Raw genomic sequence first — 23,301 nt, 5'->3', positions numbered from 1 at the left:
CAAGTCCATGATAAAACAGAAATAGTGAAGTTCAGAACTTTTCAGTTTAGATGTGTAAAATGTGATTCTGAAGTCTCTTCTGATACAGTAATTTGCAATAACAGTAATAATAGTAACTTACTAGGAGGTGATTGAAGGTGTGGCTAAGAATGTAACTTACGGTGCCCAAATTTTTAAACTAGTGTAGTTATGAGCAGGACGTTGCATAATTTTGAGCCCATTAAAAAATACCTTCCTTGCCAGATTCATTTACTGAACATGGGGATGACATTACACACAAGGATTAGAAAGCAGAGGAAATTTGGAATCTCTAAAGCAGTTACATTGATGGTGAGGTTTTGTGTTGTACAGTAGTAGCAGTGTTTTTTGTTAGGATGAATCAACTGCAACTAATTTTGTAAAAATTGACTGTATGAAAATTATCCATAGAAAAAGAAAGCATATTGAAAACTATGTAAAACCCATTAGAGTTTTCTGGGCTATAGCCTCAAATGGTATAAATTGGCACGCATGAAGTTAAGTCACCACTGCTTACTGAAGATTTGGCCTTTCTATTAACTGTATAATACAATAACAGATCCTGAAATAGTCCCTTACTTAATACTTGTATTCATTTTACAGTAGAGTGGTTATGGAATAAGGTCTTACTCATCACGAGAAATAATACAAGTCTAACAATGGCATATTATTGTTAGAAAGAAGTACTTCAAACTGACTTGAATTAGCATAGTTTTAGCAAATGACTTTGGCTTTGAAAGTACAGTATTGGTATTGCTTGTTAAGTTACAAAACTATTCCATGGGTAATCGCACTACTAATCTAAAATGTAGGGTTGTAGTTTGACGACCAAATTATTTTTACACTCAAGTTTATGGGTTTTTTTGATTTGCAATCTTTGAGTGATAATGTCTCTGTTAAAATAACCAGTTAAAATGTCCATCTCTTTAATATATGAAGAACAGTGAGGAAGGCATTGCTGGAAATACTAACAAAACAGGAAAGATTTTTCAGCAAATGAATAAGTGTAACCATAGGGAAACGCTTGCAAGAGCACAATAACATTGAGTGACTATTACTACATTCAGATGTGAAAACATACTTCATCTATAAATTCCTGCAGGAAATAATAATGAAAAATTAGGTATTTCTGTTCATAAACACAGCCAAGGTACATGTGGTCTTGAGAGGTGCAGTGCCACTGAAAATTCCATTAAATGTTCTTTGATCACATTACAAACAAGTCTGGCTAAGACATAAGTAGACTATAACTATCTGTTGCTATATAAGGAAGATAAGGTGAGGGAAGCATAGTTTATAAAAGAACCACCCTGCTTGCAGATCCTGCAATTCATGTGGCTGGCAGACACAGAAATAATTTCACAAATGAAAATGGAAGATGCAAAATCCATGAAGAATGTGTTGAAGGTTTGTTTCATTTGACTTTCTCCAGCATTATCAGGATCTCTATTATTATATATATACACATATATGTATATTACACATACATATATTCCTATGTATATGAAAATAAATGTGTGAAAAGCTGTAGAAGGGGAATTTGTGGACATGCAAGAAATATTTCAAAATAGGCTTACAGGGGAATATTTTTGTGTAGTACTTAAAACAACTGGAAGAAGTAATGAGAGTTAATTCAGTCCTGGGTCTGATATTGATCAGGAATAAAAAAAATATAACAGATCTAAAATGAAGACCTTATGAATGTACAATACTTCTCGTTTAATAAAGAGACCAGAAAAAGGGTAAACATATTGTGAAAATTACTGACAGAATGGTAAAGAGTTTGAAGAGTAATAGCAGAAAGCTGGTTCAGCAGTAACATTGCAATAGAATAAGAGCAAGATTCTGCTGTAAATAAATGTTGAGTGAAGTATAAAGTAGGAGAAAAGAAAACGGAACTGGAAATGGGAAATTTAAGCTTGCCATCACGCAAAGATAAAATAAAACGGAAAGAAAGCTCGGACCATGTGATGCTATCTGAGAAGGCCTAATTATCTGCTTAGCTACTATAGTTTTGCTAATGTAATCTGAAAATATATGAAACTTTGAAAGAAACTCTAGAAAGCAGATTTTTTAAAAATTCCTTTAACATTTAATATTTTTCTTTGTTTCCAGTAGAGTAATACTGAATAAGAAGAAATCTGAGACCACTGCCTGCATATAATTTATTTGAAAAGGCAGTTGAAGAGAGAACAAACAAAAATGATCATTGAAAATCATAGAAAAGTGTCTGAAAATAGGAAGGGGTCCAGATTCCGTACCCTTGTTCTGCCCACTGGAGGTAGCACAGGTAGCCAAGGGCCATTCTAGCTCACAGGCTGAAAATCCTCCTGCTATGAGGAGGTGACAGTCGTCTGAACGCTGGGCTGTCCCTGTCCCACACCAACAGCCTCATCCTTCCCCCAGGAGCATGAGAAGGTTCCCCTACTCTCTACCCATTTTCAGCTGCATTTAATGTCTCAGGTGACATCGGTACTAGAAAACAAAGTGGACCACAGCCCAGTCAAGAGTTGGTAGCAAATGACAGCTCCCATTCACACAGCTCACCCATCCGCTCTCCTGAAGCAGGGTGGCCCCCTCTCCAGTCCCTAACCCCTGCTCTTCCCCAAATCTTGCTGTGTCTTACCTGGGCACTTGTTGGCCTGAGCCAAACGCATCCCAAAGAGCGCAGTGAGAGTGAAATGACACAGATTGTCACATGGGAGAGCTCGAGCACGTGCCTGGGCCCTGTTTAGCTCAGTGGAACAGATGTAACCTTATGAACTACATCCAGTTGGCAATAATTAAAACCGTACTAGCCTGCTCTAAATTAAAATCGCAATGGTATGAAAACTGATGATCTATAGGTATCTTTCGGACTACTGTTTCTTGAACAGAAACGTCAATGAATCTATAAATTTGGATGTAATGTGTGACTTTATAAAAAGGAAAGAAAGCATAGAAAATCTGAAAAATCAGTAAATTGAGATAGCTGGAGGAGGACAATAAAAGGCAAACCAGTATTTATCTGATGCGGTAGTATTTTTAAAAGGAAACTGGAAAGCTGCTTAGATGAATGAATATTGTCTTCAAAATAAGCAAGGTTACAATAAAGAAGTCAGCATTTGTCCATTTGGGTGAATAGATTCATTAATAGTTCATTATTAAAATGCTGTTGGGGTCCAACCTATGTACACCTCCTTGTAGGATAAAAGCCTGAAACATTGTGCATTTGTTTACAGTGTTTTATTCTGAGACTTTTGAGAAGAACCTGGTGCTGAAATGGGCACACTGCAATATGAAATAATGACCTCATCATGCACATGATGGGATAAGTGCTTTACTGAATATTTATACAGATTTCAAAAGGGGATATGCAATAATATCTTGGGATTAACATAAGCTCTGTATTACTTGGACAGTTTTCCAGTATGTGATGTAATTACTATTAGGTTCCAGGTCATATTTTGACCTAGTGAGGTCACCAGTTATTTCCATAATCTTTTCTAATTTTACAGGTTGTAGAAAACTATGTGCAGGATGCAAAAAAAAAAAAAAAGGGGAAATAAAGTTACGTTCATAGACTACTTTATGACCTGGGATTAACTGCTTAAGTCTGAAGACAGAAAATAAAAAGGGAAGGCAGAATGTGGCAAGTCAGAAAATGTTGGAACAGAATGCGTTAGTATTCAGTTGAATATTGTCTTTTAAGTTACTCAGTGGTAAATAGAGGAAATAAACTGCTCAAATCAAAACTATTTGCAGATTCTGAAAGGCGAGTGCTGAGGATCTCTACTTCCTACTTTACAAAATTGATGCTTGAAGTATTTGTCTAAAGTGTGGTAAACTCAAGAAAGTTATCACAATGCCATTGGGTTTATGCAAGGGAAGCTGTCACTCTTTTTGTTAGCATGTTGTGTTTAAAAGTATAAAATTAAGGAGCGACTACATCTGTTACACATGATGACACTATTATGACCATACCTGTAATGCTTGAGGCATTTTGGTATGGTGTCACAGGTAGTTTAAAAGAAAATAAATGCATAACAACATAATGACTCTCCTGAAAACATGCTAAAGTTACTAAATGTATGTAATCGGCCAACAAAGCAATTTTGCATGGTTCAAATTTTTAGGTGTACAATACTGACTAATTTTAAGTCTCGTATATAAAGGACATCAATGAAATAAGTAAATTGGGTAAGATTTTAGGATGCTGTAGATCAAAGGAAGATGGCCAGAAGATGAGAAGGAAGGCTGGGAGTAGGTGTTTGGAAACAGTTCTTAATAGGAAATGACTCTTAATGGAACACTGGGAAGCAAATAGACCATCATAACAACTATTCAGCAATAGATTTGCCTGTAGTTAAGTAGTGTAATTTGTTTGGAGAAGGATTCCTGCAGAAATGCAGGCAACTTTTCTGGAGGAGCTAAGTGGCTATCATGGCTTTACTGTGTTGCCATCAACCATATGTGCAACACAATGGAGAACTAGGTGGGGAAAAATAACTTCTGTAATATGAATGTATTCTTCTGTACCTTCAGCTTGCTTTGGCTTCAGCAGTGTTATGTTCTTGCAAATAATATAAGCTACATTTTTAAAAGCAACAGAATATCAATGAAAAATGTAAGAAATTACAATTTTATACATGTGGTTGGAGAAAAACATAAAGCAAATCTGTCACATATATTACATACCTAGCTGAAAAAAGAAGAGTGTTCTTTCTTATAATTACCTCAAAATTTTGACATGCAAATGCTTTATATAAAATTCTAATACTATGATCCCCTTGAGCCTGGTTTTAGAAAATCACATGAAACAACCAACCAAAATATTTGAAGTTGTCCACTTCTCTCTGAATACGTTGCATATTCTAACCAGAACTGCCAGAACTGGTAGTTCCTGCTTTGAGGAAAGAAGTAATTTTAAGACTTCTATGAAGAGAGGTTCTGAAAAATGTTATGTCGGATAGTGCAGGTACAACTGTCTGCTAGAGACATGTTCATTAAGTGCTTCGCCCTTTATCGCGAATATATTCCGTGCCCATCACTTCTGCTTAAATAATCACTTGTTGCGGGTTTGTCTCTCTGTGTTTCCCTAGGAGGTGGGGGGGCATAGTTTTTAGGAGCTGCTGGAAGCTAAGTTGTAGTATAGCAAGGAGGAGGTGACTACATCAGAATTTTGGCTGAAAGGTATATAAATTGTAAAAAGGCTTTTCCGGAGATGGGACGTGGATTGCTCTAAGCAGGAGTGTAGGTGCTGGGAGCCCTTAAGCCTATTTATTTGTGTAGTATATTGAAAGCACACCTAGGTATCATGAGATTTGGGTGTTTTGAAGGTGGATATATTAACTAGATTACAAAGAAGAACTACTAAATTTCAGGAATTCATTATGAAAGTACCCTATGAATAAACTATATGAATATTAAAAGACAAAACCAAACCATAGAAACCGCTTCTTAGAAGAACTTTCATACGCGACTGTAGTATAGTTGCATAGTCTGTACAAGTGAAATAGAGCAAAGAAGCGGAAAAACTCTCTGGGCTCGATGTCATAAACTGCTGCCCAGTTTTTCAATTTTTTACATTTTTTTCATCTTTCCAATGAACTAATTTGGAGATTCCTGGGATAAACTATCTCTGGGTAAAAAAAAAGTAGAGGGACTAGATTATCTAAAGGCAGGCATCTGGAAAGAAATGTGAAGAGAGCCAGCCAGCCACTGCAGCATTTAGACCTCTTCTTAGTTCTGTTATCTTACATCTTCTGTTTTACTTTTCTTGGTCCAGTATATTTCTGCTTTATTCAGACAAAGCTCTTTGAAAACAATGCAGAATGTGACGTGCTTTTACTACAAACTAATCATCGTGTAATGATCAAAAAGAGACTCCATACTATACTTCAACTAGCAACATCTTTCTATCTCCATTTCAGCAGACACCATCTATTTTGAGACAATAGAGATACAGACTTTAAGTCAAATCTTCCTTCTAATACACTTGATTCTTAAAGAAAACTAGATTTATGCATGCCTGTCCATCCATCTCTCCATCTGTTTGTTTATTAAGAATATTATAATTCTTGTTGTAGCTGTTAAATGTAAAAACAAAAGTTATAGGATTAGTAAGCAAAAGGCATACAAAAGCCCTACTTTATCTGATTCTTTAAAGAAAATGAAAAAATAAGAAGTGAATTATTCTACATTCAAAGAAAATTGAGTGTAATTACTGATTTCAAAAAAAGTTACTGAAGAGATGCACAGATGCATTTTGTTTCAAGGGTCTGTGGGGCCTACTGCTCTGGAGTACCATAAAATTCCAAGTAACATTGGTTCTACCTGGTTTTACCAGATGAAGCAAAATTGAAGGACGCTTATGCAAAGTAGACAATATAAGTCAGTGAATAAAATAATTGTATCTGTTTGTTAAAACAAAATCTGGAAAAGGAAAATGATTTTGATGTCCAGGCAAAAGTGAATCCATAGGAGAGCACGTGAGTGAAAAGGTTTTTGGAAAGCAGGATTTATAAGGCACATTTCAAAATCATTGTATTTGTTTAGCCTAGAGAAGACTGGGGAAAATAACCCAACATCTAAAAATGATTGTGAAGAAGATGGTCATCATTTGTATTTTGTACCCAGTTGTAGAAGGACAAGAACAATTTGTCTTAATTTACAGTGAAGAAGAACAGGCTACATATTTGGAAAATCTTTCTAAGTACCAGGACAGTTAAAGACTAGAACCAGGGTATCTGGCAGTGCTGGAGCATCTTCCTCACTGGCAGTTCAGAACAGATTAGACAGAACATTTCTGTCATAGTAATGCTCTTACATCTATCTTCTTTCATAATGGTTGGCTCCACTCAGTAAATAATCTGGAATATTAAAAAGTAATTTGAAAAAGAAATTTGGAATGTGGAGATGAAATTGCAGAGTCTGAACACATGATAAATAAAAATGAAAGTATCATTTTTTTGTCAGTAGATGTATTAGTGTATTTTGTATTCCTTTCTGTATTTTAATTTTCACTTACTTCAATTTTAAAGTTCATATACATATAATTTCTATTTCCAGATTGACGACAAGGATAAAGCATTTTACCTGTTCATGCAAGCAGTACTGTTACTCTGCTTACACTACTTGATTCTCCAGTCAGGAAGCTGGTTTCAGCATTGTCAATACCTTTTTTCCTTGGCTTCTTATTCTATTTAACACATGCTCTTCATGTATGTATAGCTTTGTAGATATTTCAGGGAAATATTCTGCATTCAAAACACATGTCACATATAGATAACTAGACTTTACTATTTGATAGAGTATCTGAAAAACTCTGATTCCTAAGCAAAACCAGAACTTTGATGGTACATTTTACTTTCTGTGGTTAACAGCCTATTTTTACTGTGCTAAGTAAAGCCTGTTAGTAATAAAAATGAAACCTAGTATCTATGCTGTGATAATGGAACCCTAAAGTGAAATTAGTTACTGATATTAGAAAGTATCACTTGTATTTCTGCTCCAAACCTCAAGATATTCTATTTTCCTGTACTCAAAAAACAATAGTAAAGAATATGTATGGTTCACGTTACCAACGTTCGTGGCCTTGATTATAATGTCATTGGGGTATATGTTTTTGTTAGAGTGTATAGCAAGAAATGTAAGAGAGCAAGGATATTGAAGGAATGAAGATCATTTGCCTATTCAGAATACTGGTTAGCATGTCCTTTCTAAGAAATTCAATTTGCTGAGAAAACTGTTTATTACTGTGATAATCTGATAGCTGCTTAAGGACTTACGTATTCATGTCAAACAATAATTAAAGTCTTCAAATTAAAGTATTTATCTTGCAGTGGTTTTTCTTGTATTTGGTCTGCGACAGGAAGGCTGTGAACATTTGCAAATGGACTTTTATTGTACCTTCTTCCCTCAAATTGTGTTAGAAAGGTTACAATTATTAGAAGCAGCTGTAATAAATATGTGAATAGCGTACTTTCACTCAGTTAACCTCCCAGAGAAGAAGATCTAAGTAAGAAAAGTAGCATCCCTTCATTTTGGAGCTCAGTCTGTCTTGTTAACTTGATTTAGAAGGAAGGGGTTCCAGTATAACTTTTCTATTTAATACTGTACTTTTAAAAACATTTTTTTTAGAGGAGGAAATATCTACTTAAGCTATTTGAGAATTAACTTAGAAAGAGGATACCAAAGGCTTAAAACCTTTATAATACAAGCCAGTCTGGAGAAAAATTGTTGTCAAATTGATATATTTAATTTTGGGAGTCTTACTTGCCAGCGATAATTGACTGCATTATAACTTTGTTTGTTACAGGGAAAGTATAACGTATGTTAAAATTCCTACAGAACTGTGGTACAAGAATATGAATCACATATCATTCCACCTTTGTATTAATACAGTTTATGTAGAAGAAAAGCAGCGTAGGTCAGAGCAGCTTTTGGAGGAATATGTTTAGCAAATAGCTAGAATGTGTGACTCACACTTTTTTACAAGGATAGGAAAATATAATTCCTGGATGGAAGTGAAATGCTGCTTTAAAAAGGACTCTGCAAGTTGAGTGACTTGACTTCTCATGAAAGCCAAAGAAGTGGCTTATGATCCAAGATGTTCTGTGAAAAGAGAGTAATGGTTCTGAATTGTGAGATGCCTTAATGAATTGGACAAACTGAGAAAAAGGCAAAAACCGCTAAGGCTCCTTTTACTTACAATTGAAATCTACTTGTCAGAACTTGCTCCTCAACATGTATATGAATTTAATAATTTTTGTATTCGAACTTTCACATTTATGTTTATTGTTTGAAGTTATAAAATGCAAACTATATTTTCAGCTTTGCCATTCAGTTTTCTATTGAACAGTTTAATTTTTTTTTTTCAGACTAAAGAAAATATTTACTTAACCAGATGGAATTCATTATGATGAGGAATTTAGTTTTCCTGCATATCTTCAGAGGCCCAATGCAGCTACTGCAGCAAGGTGCCTGTGTCTATTTTGGATAGTATGATACTCAGAAAAATACAGAGCTAATAATACAGAAGGATCAAGCCCCCTTTGCAAAGGTGCCAATGAATTTATCGCTTAATAATTTTGAAAATATTGCTTAGAGATAAAATAGGGACATTCAGAAGCAGAACGATTAAAGGGCGGTTAGGAAGAAAAAGAATACATGCAGTTTGATTAACTGAAGTAAACAACTATATGTGAGGAAACTGGAATGATATTTATTTAAGTTGGCAGGAGAACGTGTAATCGGAGGTGGAATTGGGAAAACATGGTGTGTAGTTATTCTGAGTTATTCTATTTTAGCAGATTTAATGATGTTCTAAAGTGGTGGTAGTCCCATTATTTAACAGAACTGCAATTAGGCTGGTCAAAGTAGTAGAAGCTATACTTCAGAAAGACAGTCCTATGGTTGGTATAGGTTGGAAAGTATAAGCATTAACATATAAGAGTGTGGAAGTTTTTTGGCCAATTTTGAGAAATAGATAAGAAAATGTCAGAATTGAGAAAATATTTTTTTCTGGAGTACTAGGAGGTGTATTTGTGTGTAGTTTTGGGCTCTGTTGTGTACAGTATAAAGAGACGATTGCTTTTGTAATGCAGTTTGTGTGTTAGTTTGTATAGCACTTCTATAGTTTTCCATCTAAGCTGGCCAAAGCACAGAGAGTTATTTTAATTGCCTGATTTCTATAAAATGCATGAATAACACATCTGGGATACTTTTGGCTGCGTCTTTGAGTGGTTGTGTAGATAGATTTCGTCGCTGGTGTGTATGTGTCCCATGAGTTCAAGGACAAATTATTTGGACAAGCAGAGTCCATTAGAGAGTATCATCAGACTACTACTTGAAGCACCCTCATGTCCTCTATCCTTAGGGCATTAAATAGCAACATAAGTGCAAACATTAGTGGTTTCATTATTTGCGTTACATCACGAAGATGGAAATAATGCAGTGTATGTACTGTGTGATTCGCTTAACTTTATACGTAATAGTATAACCAATTTCATGAAGTAAATTAAGTCTCTTTTTGATCATTAGTAAAATACAGTTTGAGTTAACATACTAGATATATCTCTTTAGATATGGATAAAGGAGTCATAAGTCACTGGTGTTTAAGATATTCCCTAGAGTGATTCTTCAGAGAGCAACATGTTCCACAATAACATTTCCTTTTTCCAAGAGGAAACATACAGCGGGGGAGGGAGAGAGAAGTCTTCCCTTGAACAGAAATCAATTTATTCCTAAATTCCACAAGTAAAGCTATAGTTATGATTTAAGACAGTGTCTCTTATTCAGTGTCCTAAAAGCTGTGATTCTGAGTTTCTGGGACACATCCATTACCAGGGTCCACTTGTACTGGTAGGGAAGTCTGATGGAGGCAAGAGGAGCGTGATTCCCAGCACAAGTTGCTGCCTATGCACATAGCAAGGGATAAAAGATTAATCAGCAATATGGCATCTCCTTGATTCAAATATTTTAAAGTCCAGGGCCTGAAAAGACCTATTTTATTACTTTCATGGTCCCTGCAGGGACCTTGATAGTGACCAGCTTTGTGTTGAGTGCCTTATGTATTTATAGCTCTCATAGTAGTGATTGTATTTTCAGTACCGTGTTGTACATAGTGTTCAGTGACTTGTTGGTCTCGTGGCTTTTCTCTCTCTTATTGTCTAACAAGCTATCTGGTTTATGAGAAACAATAAACACCAGAAATGGATTCCCTTCTATGACTGAATGCAGAAGCAAATGCACTGTTAGAAGTGCAGAAGTACAGAGCCTTCTGTATCCACAACATTACAGGGAGGGTGAAGGGGATAGCAGTTCAGTGTCAACTATCAGTGCCTCAGCACTTTCCTTTGCTATTTCAAATTCAGACTGAAGTTGTATCCATAATCTCCTAACCAATCACTAATCCTCAAGGATTTTCAACTGCCAGTCTGCAAGATGTCTATTTTTACATAGGGGTCCATACAGCAGAGAAAAGACATTAGATTCCTCATATGAACACTGAACTACATTACAGAGTGCTGTTACTTCAGTCTTTCTCTTGAACCAAGTGGGAATTTTCTGTTGTGTTTCTCCTGCCTCCTCCCAGAAAAAGTAACCATCATCACAGCCTGTCTCAGAAGACAAAGAACTGAACTGTAGTACCGCAACAGATGATTGATTCAGTTCACACAGGTCTAAAACTATATGGTCAATAGTTCTCAGACTTAAAAAAACAGCAACATGGATTTGAAACACTTGGTTATGGTTTTGCTATTATACATCATATTATCAAGAGCTTTTTTACTTCCCAGGGGAGAGATCCCAGCCAGTAGCAGTTTGGTTAAATCATGTTTTGTTTCCATGTAAATATTTCAGTCAGGACCCTCTGCCTTGAACATTTGGTTTTGTTTTTCAGGGACTTACCAAACAAGTGCTGATAGTCAAGGTAATAATTAATTACATGCTTTGTCAACAAGCCAGTGAGGGGCAAGACCATCTTCAGGAACTTTTACGTGACATATGGCTCTGAATTAAGCCAGGCAACCTTTGGCGTTAGATAGAGTTGGTAACATTAGAGGCTCTGAGCCTTTTTAACTTTCAGCATATCTAACCATTGCCACAGGGACTCAACAGCAATGATCTGTCTTCCAAAGTTACCTTTTTCAAATGAGGACTCCTAAGTGTGCACTTGTTCATAACTGACGCAGATAGATGTCCCGTTCTAACTAGGGGAACGCTGAGAGCTCCCGAAAAATATGTTTTGTTTATCTGTTTAATAACACAGTTCACTTGTTTTTTCTTTTTTACCTTTCTTTGTCTTGTGAAACTTTCAGTACAATCTCTTTGCCTTCTTAGCCAGACATGCTCTTCTGAAATAATTATCAGATCCTGCAACCAAACCCAGTATGATTATAGCTGATAGACTGGGCATTGCCTACGTCAAATCTGCTGTCAGAAACTATTTTGCAACAGTACAGATCATTTTGTGTCAAATAGAGTCACTTCGAATTACAAACCTAAATGAAAGGACTTTCTGTTTGAGTATTGTAGCATCATCAGTCTCCCTTAACCTCCTCTACTTCACTAGTACAGGGCTCTTCAATAGCTTTGACACTAACTGGGCTTTACATAATTTCTCTAAAAGTGCATTTTTCTGCAACAGCTGCTCTTCCTATCTTCTATGCAGGGATATATTATACCTTACCTTGTAGTAAGATTTCCGAAAGACCTTCGTTTATATTTTTACCTAAGAATCTTACGTATCCATATAATTTTTTACTAATAGAAACTGGGATTTCCTGCCTGATTCAGCAATATTCTTGTGCCTTGTAAAACATAGCGGGGAAAATAGGAGTATATTGCATGGGTCACAAATCTCCTACTGAAATAACAGAAAAGTCTCACAAGCTTCTGCTGTTTGAATTATTATGTTAACTGTGCCTGCTTAAGGTCTACTGCCAAACTTTAGGAATAGTGTCCTCTTCCTTTAGAGGAAGCTTGAACTACTTTGTCTTCAGTTTTCTACTTCAGTTTTCAGATAAACTTTACATTGATTCCTTGAGCTTTAGTTCTTAGCAAGTTTTTTTCTTAGAAGGGGGCTGATTCCTGTGCATGGGCAAATTTTCTTCTCTTCATTTTCACTCCCTACTATTCTTTTAGATTCTGCTTGCGGAAAGGCCAGCAGGGTTTTAAGAGCACAATATGCATGACTGCATCTTTTCCTCTAATGCATCTTCCCTAACAGTGGGAAAGAATGGCTCTCTCAGAATGTGCTCATCTAAGCTTCCATTTCCCCAGGATCTTGGAAGGACTTCTGTGCAATAGCAGCTTCAGCATCTGCCACAGATAGCAGGCAAACTGGTGGCTGATTGGCAAGAGCTAAGAAGAAATAGATTTCCAGCACAGGGGCAACGGACTCTGCTTCAGAGACTTTGTTTACAACATCCCTATAATGCTTCTTCAAAATAACAATAAACGTTTTAAAATCACATGTGAAAAGGATGGATAGGGATCAACTTCTCACCTCTATCAAGAAAAAAATGAGGGTGGCAGTAGACAAGTTCAAAGCAAATAATACAATAATTATATTGTTTTATAGGCCCATGGGTAATATACTCATGACATTCTTTGCCTGGACAGTGTAGATAAAAGAAGTTCACATGGATCCAAGGAGACACTGCACAAGACCTTGGAAGAGAGATCTAGTAAAGGTCACTAGCTAGACAAACCACATCAGGCTCAGGAAACACCCCCTGGCTAAAACAAAGTTGGATGCTGGAGCCCATGGGCAATATCAAATGTGCTTGTCCTGGTCCTGCTGCTGTCCAAGAGCGGGCCTGGGTGTGAATTGGCCTATGTCTGCTGCTGGAGATCGTTAAATGGGCCAAGTGTATGCCTGCCCTGAACCAGTCTGACCTCTTTTGTCTTCTTAAAATATGGTTTGTTTATGAATCTTGGCCTATGCACAGTCCTTGCAAAAATGAAACAAATGCTTTCAAGAACTTTTCCCTCTTTAAATTCAACCAACTAGAACCAACCTTAGTCAGTCCTTCCCTGTTTCTGCACTGTCAACTTTGCTAAATATCTAGTCTGTGTTATTTCAAAGATATTATGGCATATGTTAATGAAATGTCTCTTCCTCATATCTTTTTCCTCACTTCATCATGCCTTTACCTAAAACAATTTTTCTTCATCTTCGTCTCTTTAGCAACTTGTTGCTACCACTGTAATTCTGAGTAGTGACTTTTCTTGTTTCTTATGCTGGCCTTCAGATTCTCTCTACTGCACAGAGAAAATATTTGAGCCCACCAAAGAAAATAGGAAGAAAAAATAACAGGAAATCCATGAGATATTGTTGCTTCGATCATGGTAATTTGGGAGGAGCGATTTTACTCTAATCCTTGTTAAGCGAATAAATCAAATCCACAGATCTGTAATGCCCAATCTGTAAGTAGTGTTGCAAAATGCAGCAAGCTGGGATCACCACCTTCGGCATTCTCAGAAACAACTTTCCTTCTCTTCCTTTCAATTTGGGCAGTTGTCCTGAAAGTAGGTTTATCCTCCTAAGCCACTTAGCAGGGACAAGGAAATTCAATGGGAAGTCTCTATATTTAGCAGAGATTAAGGTGGTCGATGCTTGTGTTCAGTTCCCTGGTAGCTTAAAGTCCTTCCAGTGTTCAGTAGACAGGCACAGGTGAACCCAGCGAGAGCTTGACGAGGAGGGGAACAGGAAGGGATGGAGAGCAAGGGACAATCTAAAGCCCTTCATAGCATCCCTTCACCCCCTGCTCCTGGTAAATCTGCACCTGAACAGCCAGTGCTTTAGAAAAAGGAAAAATAATTTTAAAAAGGCTCTCCTGCTTGGCATTTTACTTTTAGCACCTCAGGTGTTGAGCAAATGAAGGCAAACCTCTGTGCCAGGGCTCTGTCTCTTTAACTTTGTGTGTACACCAGCAGGCACAGTAGGAGCCCATTCTGTTTGAACATACTATAGCATAAATGCCTGATAAATCGGAAAGGAAGGAATCCATGTTTTTTATTACTTGTGTGGCCTCCTGGAATTATTAATATAAGATTAATGAGTTCTATATGTATGCTTGATTTAAATTAAATGTTTATGTTTTTTAACAAGACCACTTAAAATTAAGTATGGAAGTAGGGCAGCCCATATTAAGTTTAAATTTACTACAGTATTTTAAAATTACACAATAAGAATATTATGCAACACATTGTTTGATACTGAAGTTTTAGAGAAAGTCGAACCACTGAAGAGGTGGAAGTGAGTGGCAGAGCACTTGGAACGATAACCTACAGAACACCAAGCCTACTTCTGATTACTTTTTTTCTTTCTTTTAATATACTCATCTACTTTATATTAATGGCTGGTATGTTCAAAATCGAAAAATCTGCTGGGAGATGGAAAAGCAGGCAATTTCATTTTTTTTCTCGTTGGGTCCATGAGCAAAAACCGTAAGAGGATGAGATGTACTAGTTCTAAGTCTTGAAGGTCGTGCTGACCAGAAACAATCACTTAAGTTCACCAACTAACAGTGATTAGTCCTTGTTGAATAAACCAGTTTTCAGTGCAACATGTTCTTTTATTTTTTACATATTATGTACATCTATAGTTATTTAACCGATGAAGTGCTCTTATGCTACATCTTAATTGAATTCCATCTACACATAGTTTACAAATTATAATTGGGAGACTGAATCATGTGGTAAAGAAAAAACATTATGTTTTCTATCATAAAATGTAAAAGTTAAGAATCAGAGGTTAGCTATATAGATGATTAAATAAAAATAGTACAGGCATGAAATAATCTGGGTAGCAAAAAGAATATTCTGTAAAGACGATATATTTGGTTGAATAAGGGCCTTGAAAATGAAAATAAAAGGCAAATGTAAAATCGTACTAGAACAGACTGTGCAAGACGAGGTCTTTCTCTTTTCTGTTTTAAAAGGCAGTTAGAATTGATAATTTGACTCGGAGACACAAACCAATCCACCCAGTCTGCCGATAACATGCGCTTGCAGTTCTGGGTCCTAAACAAACACAATATGGGCCTTGCGAGCGCTTTAGAAAGCCTTGGTTAATAATCAGTTGTCCAGGAGTCCCCTCTGACCCGCACGGGCCCTCCTTCATCTCAGAACAAAACCCCAGCAGCTGTTGCTTGTACAAACCATCCCGGGGCAGCGACTGCACCCCTTGCGCTGCCTCTGCCTCCCGCGGCCAGGGAAAACTGCGCCTGCGACTTACCTTCCGAGCAAATCAAAGAAAACTGGGCGGCCGAGTTCCTGAGGTCTGCCTTGGAATAAGGTGGAAGGAGATGACCCAGGGTTAGGCGACCCTGACTATCAAGTGTGTTGCCTTGACAAATAGTAATTGCTTGACAATTGCTCTAGGCTTGGAAAACATATGTTATCATGTTCATGCTGTATCCGCTGATAGAGATTGTTTTCATTGCACATGCTGGCTATTTCTAACTCCACTGAACCTACTGATGTGTGAAAACAGAGATAAGTTCAAACTAGGGGTCTCAAACTTGAAAGTCTGAAACTTGAAAGTCTCTCCTTTGTTTGAGTTATTCCTCTTGGCTAGCGGATGTCTGTCTTTAACTCAAGAATCAGCCTATGTCCAGCATCTTTGAAAAGCCTTTTTTTTTTTTGAATGGCATCTTTGTTAGAGCTGGAGAAGTTTCAGTGAAAGAATATCTCAGTTTTGTGCTTGGTGAAGGCTATTGTGCTAATTATCTCCTTGTGTAGGTTTCAGCATTAAGGCTGTTGGACACATTAAAGAGCAGTTCACGCTCACAGCTCAGTATTTAAGGCAAATACAGAATTTCAGCATTGATTACATATTTTATACACCGTAAGAACTTGAATTTTTTGATCTGTAGCATAACAGAACTTCCTTTTGAACTACTGTCTACAGTTACTGTTTCTTCCCCTTTTGGCAAAAGTTTCAGTGATAATATAAACATATGCCTCTTTCAATTGAAAAAGATCTTTTTTCTATGAAATAAAGTATTCTTTTTGTTTGTTTGTTTCTGAAAAACTGCTGAATCTCTCCCTGAAATAATCTTATAGTTTTATATGTTTCTGCATATCTTAACACATGATTGCTTAAAAGTATCGAGAAACTTCTCAGTGCAAGAAAAGCTGGTAGAGTTTTTAGGGGTATAGTTTGCTATAAGAAAATAAAGGGAGGGGAGGCAGCATGTGACGTATAGCACTCATATGGACCTGAGTGGTTATAGAGGTGTATGCTTGCTGGATTGAAGAAAAGGCATCAGGATTCTGTCAGGGGTCAGTACATGGTCACTCCTGAGCTCAGGGGCATAGAAAGGTAGAATATTTGTGAAATGGTTTGCAGGAGAATGTGTGGGCTTTGATTCATTTGTTTGCACAGCATCAGAAAATAAAATACTGCTTTCTTATTTGATGAAGACGTCAGTCATCTGACTCAGCATCTTCCATTAAACTTCTTTTCTTATCCTTCCCTCCATTTTCATGTGCCCTTGTATTTCCAGCAGGCTCTCCCTCTAGAATGACGAATCTTGCACATGAGAAAAGGACAGTTTTGCTACTACTTGTAGATTTGTCATATGACTCAACCTACCATTATTTTAATTCTTGCTTTAAATTGAAATGTCTGCCAGTCTGTGTGTTGAAATTGTATATTATTAACAACTACAATAGTAATACCTAGATCTAACATACAGCTTTTCATCTGTAGCTCTCAACTTTTTTTTTTTTTTTTGACACCTGGAATGAGCTTCTGTTCTTTTTAAAAGTCACAGAGCTCAGGTAGAAATGGCTGAGGCAAGATTAAGTGGCATTTATACCTTCTCATCGTTGGGCCGCTTGACAGATGCTGCCATAATGATAGAGCTCTTCTGGCCCCTGAGTGCCACTGACTCACAGCCCAGCATCTCCACAGCGAGACTTCCCCCATTCCAACAGGAGGAGGCTTCTGGCTTCCTTCCACCCTTCCTACAGAAGGATCCTTCCCTGGGTCAGATGGGGGGCTGTGAGTGCCCTTTCCCAATCGGGTCTTTGTAGCTCATGTCAAGAGTGTGGAAAACTGGCGAGGATTTCAGTCACCATAGTTTTTGGTTCTTTTATGATGCAGCATGAGAACTCCTTTAAGGGAGATCTTCCTAGCTGGATTAGGCTTTTGACATTCAGTAGGCACTGCTAATGAGGCACCTTGCCTCTGGAACTGTGAATTTTGTATTTTGAAAAGATAAATACACAGGTAAAGAAAATGTTGCTGAACACTTATTTCAGATCTTATGTTATTTTAGACTTTTTATAACCTTAGTATATGTAGCCTTAGGATGTCTTGTAAGCATTATTTTGTCTCTTAGATTCAAGTTTTAATTGTCCCTATCTTAGAATCGAAAAGCCATTGGTGAAATTCTGAGTACAAGACAGGATGACGGGCCTTGTTTGAACACCCATTCCAAACCTTGGCTGAAACACCGTCCATCTTCCACCTTGGTACAGATTTAACATCAGCTGTATGATTTAACTTGAGAAGTCTATAGGAACAGTAACTAGTAATCTACACTCAGATGGTGGGTTGAAAGAGATAACAATTATATTCTTTAATGCGTTAATCCAGTTTATTTAAGTGTGTTCAGGAAATGATGCTGTCGCTTAATTTCTTTTCTCATTTATTTGCAGGTCTACTTTACCTGTAGTGCTGAGCTATTGAGATAATTTCCTTTTTATGACTTGTGTCAAGCTTGAAGCTTTCAAAACCATGTGTCAAAGGTAAGTTAGCTCAATGATATTCTTATTTGGCTATGTCCCTAAAAATATTGTACATTTACAGGGGAAGTTTTCGTCGCTTAATTGAAGGCTCAGGGCTGTTGATGAGGCACAGCCCTGAGTAAGGGACGTTGTGAAGCAGTAAGCGTTCCCGCAGGGAGCTCTGGGAGAGGTTTTCTCCTAGTCCTCTCCAATATAGTGAGGGAGTGCGCGTACTGCACCAACTTTTAAAATAGTGCAACCTGATCCTTTCTTTACAGCTCAAAGGGTGGGGGTGGGGAGTGAAGGTGAAAAAATAGTAGTGCAGACCCTCCTTCCCGTTTTGGGTCTGATTTTCTCTGATGAGTGAAGAGAGCATTAATTGTGCATGACCATTACGAGAAAGGACCCTTTACTCTCACCCTTCACAGTTCTTGTGACATAGGCCAGGTTTAATCTAGTCCATGTTAGCAGAAACTAAGTACACTTACAGAGTTATAATGAGCTTCCCCTTCATTTTAATTTCCCCTCACTGGTATGTAAATCATTGCTTGTAAGGGATAAAAGTCTGCAGGAGTTACGATACTGAAGTGATTGCACTGATGTGGAGCTCCTTCTAGTTAGCATGCAGTGTTTATCGCACTGTTTAGTGTTGTAAAACTGAAATGAAATAAACTCCAAATCAAAAAGAGACTATCTAATATTTCTCTAACCAACTAACAAAAGTAAATTTTATGAACTGAAGTGAATTACTAAAAAAATCTTTACAAACAAGGTTAGACAATGTGCAAGTCAGGAGATTGGTTTGTTGGTGTTTCACTTGTTGGTAGTCATTTACAAGCTATCCAGATATAGTAGATCATAGATTTAGCTTGGAAAGACTACCAAAATTAATATTTAGTCAGTAGTTGTGACAGCCAATCAGTACACTGTCATACAGTGGAATTTTTGTGAAATTTATTCTTTTATAAGAAAGGATGTTCATGCACATACCATGTTCAGCCAGAAACAAGAATATTAAAGAGTCCTGAAAAAGTACAGTGGTTTCAATATTGTTTTGCCAGCTAGTGTTGCCTGGTCTTCAGCATATTTATTTTGTACTTCTTTGTGCAGTGTAAAGGGCATATTCTCATCTGATGAACTACTGCTGATTTCCTAATTTCCATTCATCTTTTATCAGAGATTTATTTGCAGCTGTAATCCATGCTGAGAGCACTTTTTTAATGTGATAGGTGTGTCCTGTGTACACATTACGTACACATTTTAAAGTAATGCCCTCATGAGCTAATTTCATCTATACATATATAGTATTGAGACTGTTAACTGTACATGTAAAAAATATTAATGAAAACTACTACAGTACTTTAAAGTACTCTGAAAAATATATTACTTTTTATGAAGCATTAATGTCAAACTTTAAAACAGTTCTATTAGACATCCCTCAGTATAGCTAGAGGATAAGACTCAGAATCCAGAAGGAAGTTCAAGAGAAGGAACTGGGGAAAAGAATACTTCTCACTTCCAGATACTAGAAGGGATACCTGCATAAAGATTTCTCCAAGTACGCTATCAGTCTTCAGTTAGAAGGGTCATGACACTACTGTCTAGCTGCTGGAAGGAAGAGAGAGTTTTCTTTCCCACTTTCCATAAAACACCAGTTACTATAAAAGGATAGATGGAGCTGTGCTGCTTTCTTCCTGTACCTCTGGCTTTATTTTTTAAAACTTTTTTTCCTCCCCCTGTATCTTCCCCGTTGTGAATACCTCCTGCGCTTTCCTGCTGTTAATACTTTTGTCATATGAGTCCAACGATATAAAATGGACATTTCAGATAACTCAAGAGCTGGGTACAGGCCTCTAAAAAGCAGTAACTGGACTTGCAGTCTTGTTAGTTATGCATGGCTGCTGCTTGTTAAAGTGCTGCTGTGCAAAAGCTGGAACACTGGAACTGTCTGCTTGCAGAACCAGGACCACTATACTGTCTTTATCCATCCAATTTCCAAATGTAAGATAGCAACACCCTTTTCAACTGAAAAGATAGAAAAGTGTTTTAAGTTTTGAACAAAAGCAGTAGAAATTCGTAGCATGGGCCCTTATGGCCACCAGAGAAAACTGCTTGCTGTCATTAGGAATGATGAGGCTTCATTTTTTAAAAGAACTCGGGGAGGTACAAAATTATATTTAAAACATAAAAAGTATCAGACACCAAACAGTAGAGTCAAAATGGTCACAGATACAACACTACAGAAGCAGCTGACCGATAATCTTTTTCAAGAGTGAAAAGGGAAAGGAGTGGTCATTCAGATAATCATATGCTAAATTACTCATTTATGCAATTCAGGTAATCAAAAGTAAAGCAGGCCTACATAAATCAATAATAAACAAGATATGTTTTATAAAACAAGACAAACAAGTAAGAATCTTAGTCTTGCAGACCTAAAGAGCCTTTGTATTGTAGCATAAAATTAAGTAAAAACTACAACCTCCCAGTGAGTTAGTATAGTTTCACTTTTCTTTATACTCTAGTAACCCAACTCTATTCTCCAGTGCTTTTTGATTATTAAACCAGAAGAGGCTATTAATGTGAGGAGATATATATGTGTGTGTGCACATATATATATATGTACCTCCTTCCTGAGTGGATTAATTTAAGACATGTATGTAATACAGAGAAAGTATGCTCCTGTTTTATTTGCTGAACACTAATACCTTTACATGTGGGATAATGAATTAACATTTATGATCTCTGGGAGTATGAGAGATCTACAGAACAACTAATACCAATCCCAAGGCCAGAATTCGAGAGCAAAACAGGTTTGGGGTACACGGGAACTTAGCTCATGGTGATGGGATTTGGCTCCAGTTCTTGTGCCTTAGGCTGTAAGCCATGTCCCTACCCAAGCTGCTTTTCCAACCCACCGAATACATCTACTTGCCTTTTATTTTCAGAAAACGGACAGTGTTGGGATGTGCTTTATACAGTTGCCACTTTGATCCCTTTCTGTGACAAGCTCCAGAGCTGCAGCATCAGCCTGGCAGCAGTACTTGGGCTCCAAGTGCGGCAGAACTAGGGAGCCCTCCAGGAGCCAGTTACAACCCCCAGTCACTGGCCAGCCCATTGCCTGTAGAAGTCAGCATGCTGAAGTTGACATTGATGCCTCAAGGGACTAGCTACCAGCTAAACAAAACTGGAGCACAGGGCTAGCCAAGCATAGATTCTCTGTGACCCTGTGTCAGGACCTGTGATCCTGGTGTAAAAGCCAGCTATGTTACCTCCTTGCCCTCTGAGACTCCCAGGGAATCCCCAAGTAAATGAGGAGGGGAGTTATTTACATCTCCTTTGTGCCTCCGTCACAATTTTTTTTTCTTTTTTGGGGGGGGAAACCAAAAAGTGATGGGATACTTTAAAAAATATATATTTGTTCCTTATGAAGGCTTACTACAACAAAGCATGAATAATTTGCCACATTAATTATAGATAGTGGAAAATGTGTAAGTATCTATGTGGTTAAAGAAGCGAGCGTGCTGTCATTGACAGTATCAAAACTGTTGTGTACAGCCTGGAAAGGCAAATGCATTTGAATATCACTGGTGGGTTAGAATATTTAGAAGCCAGGAGGCTATAAAATCTAACTATTAAATATACTGAGAGCAGAAATGCTCATTTGCTTATGCAGAGGAAATAGAGCAAAGATACACCACAGCAGAGAAAGCTAGCAGGACAAAGGAGATACTATTGACTCATTCCAGACTGCCGACTTAGCAGCTCAACTTTGTTTCCTTTTAACTTTTGTAACAGTAGGAGCTCAAAGCTTCTCAGTCTATTTTCTGCACAAATAGAAACACCCAGACTTCAAAAAGTAGTACACTTTGAAGAAACCCAGGCCATTAACACATTAAAAACTGTGTGTGCTACTAAACAGGGCTTCACGGTTACTTGCATTTTGCAGTGAGTAGATGTTGATGTTTTAGTAATAATAATTTTACACTGCTGCATTCTGGCAAACAATTCTCGACAAGTATCAGTTTGTAAAACACTTTTTGTTGGTTTTAGTGTGATACAGATTTATTGACTTTGCAGCGGGTAAGTACTACTTTGATATTTTCACAGACTGAGTAAAAAACCTCACTTCCCGCCCCCCCCACCCAGTAGCATATTGCAACAAGTTTATAACCCTCTAACACTACACTCGTAACACTGGAGAAAGCATACGATATGTGAAATTCAGATTTTTGTCCTCAGCGCTTTAATCTATTTCCCATTACAAAAAAAAAACCCAGCAACACCACCGACAAAAAACCAGCTTTTTATTGTCCACTCTGGACAATTAAGTGTTCAAGGCCATCACTAGGACAGCTTCTCTGCTCACATTTTCTCTGTGCCAAACCCCACCAGGGGCATATTCCCGGGCAGGAGACCAGCTCCTCGCGTCCCAGCTTGCTCCTAAGCGGGTGCCCAAGACTTAAGACAGCGGTTTAACTTCACAGATATCCCACTCTTACAAGTACACCTCGCTTACAAGCTCGCCTCTCTCACAAGAAATCGCTCCTCGAGTGTACAGTATTCGCTTAAAACGTCATAAAACGTCATAAACGCAAATTAATCGGCATCATGTAAACCAGCCCAATACTAGAGAGTGTACATTTGATTTAACTGTTGAGGTGTTCCGTCTTGGGCTCGGCTCCCCAACCCCCCCATGTTCACGGCTCCGGTCCCCGTGGAGGGGGGGGGAAATGCGGGCGGGGCTCCCGCGTCCTGCCTTGGCGTCGGGGGCCGCGCCACCCCCCGTTGGCGTGGCGGGCTGTCACTCAGGAGACGTCACAATACGCCTGTGTGAGCGCTGTAAACACTCGGGCGGGCGTGTATGTGTATGAGTGTCGCGGGGGCGCGCCTCCCCCCCCCAACCCCCTGGCGTAAGCCCGATCCGGGGGGGGAAGGCGCGCCCCCGCTTGTTTCCCTGCGCGCATGGTAGCGGCACGAAAGGTAGCATCACTGGAGCAGGGATGATGTAATTCTCCCTCCGGCCAGTAACTGCCTGCGCTTGCACCGATCCGA

General features: G+C 38.0%; 2 long non-coding RNA genes across 51 annotated transcripts in view; one reads left to right on the top strand and one right to left on the bottom strand.

Moving 5' to 3' along the window:
• Positions 1–23,301, top strand: part of LOC102090459 (uncharacterized) — a 95,821-nt gene that overhangs the window by 26,649 nt on the left and 45,871 nt on the right. For 20 of the 24 annotated variants that reach the window (XR_010470476.1, XR_010470473.1, XR_010470482.1 and 17 more), the window contains one exon: positions 18,181–18,270. This is a non-coding gene — a long non-coding RNA (uncharacterized LOC102090459). Of the gene's footprint in view, positions 1–17,889; positions 18,072–18,180; positions 18,271–22,299; positions 22,315–23,301 lie in introns of those variants that run through there. The other 4 variants (XR_010470485.1, XR_010470483.1, XR_010470459.1 and 1 more) reach the window with 2 other exon arrangements.
• LOC102090642 (uncharacterized) overlaps positions 1–23,301 on the bottom strand; it is a 105,034-nt gene that overhangs the window by 80,563 nt on the left and 1,170 nt on the right. For 3 of the 27 annotated variants that reach the window (XR_010470522.1, XR_010470537.1, XR_010470535.1), the window contains exon 2: positions 1–23,301. This exon is cut by the window's left edge. The exons of the other annotated variants lie outside the window; for them this stretch is intronic. This is a non-coding gene — a long non-coding RNA (uncharacterized LOC102090642). 27 annotated transcript variants of the gene reach the window in all.

Source organism: Columba livia, chromosome 1 (genome assembly GCF_036013475.1).
Source record: "Columba livia isolate bColLiv1 breed racing homer chromosome 1, bColLiv1.pat.W.v2, whole genome shotgun sequence".
NCBI lineage: Eukaryota > Metazoa > Chordata > Aves > Columbiformes > Columbidae > Columba > Columba livia.
This window is presented reverse-complemented; position numbering and strand designations above follow the sequence as displayed.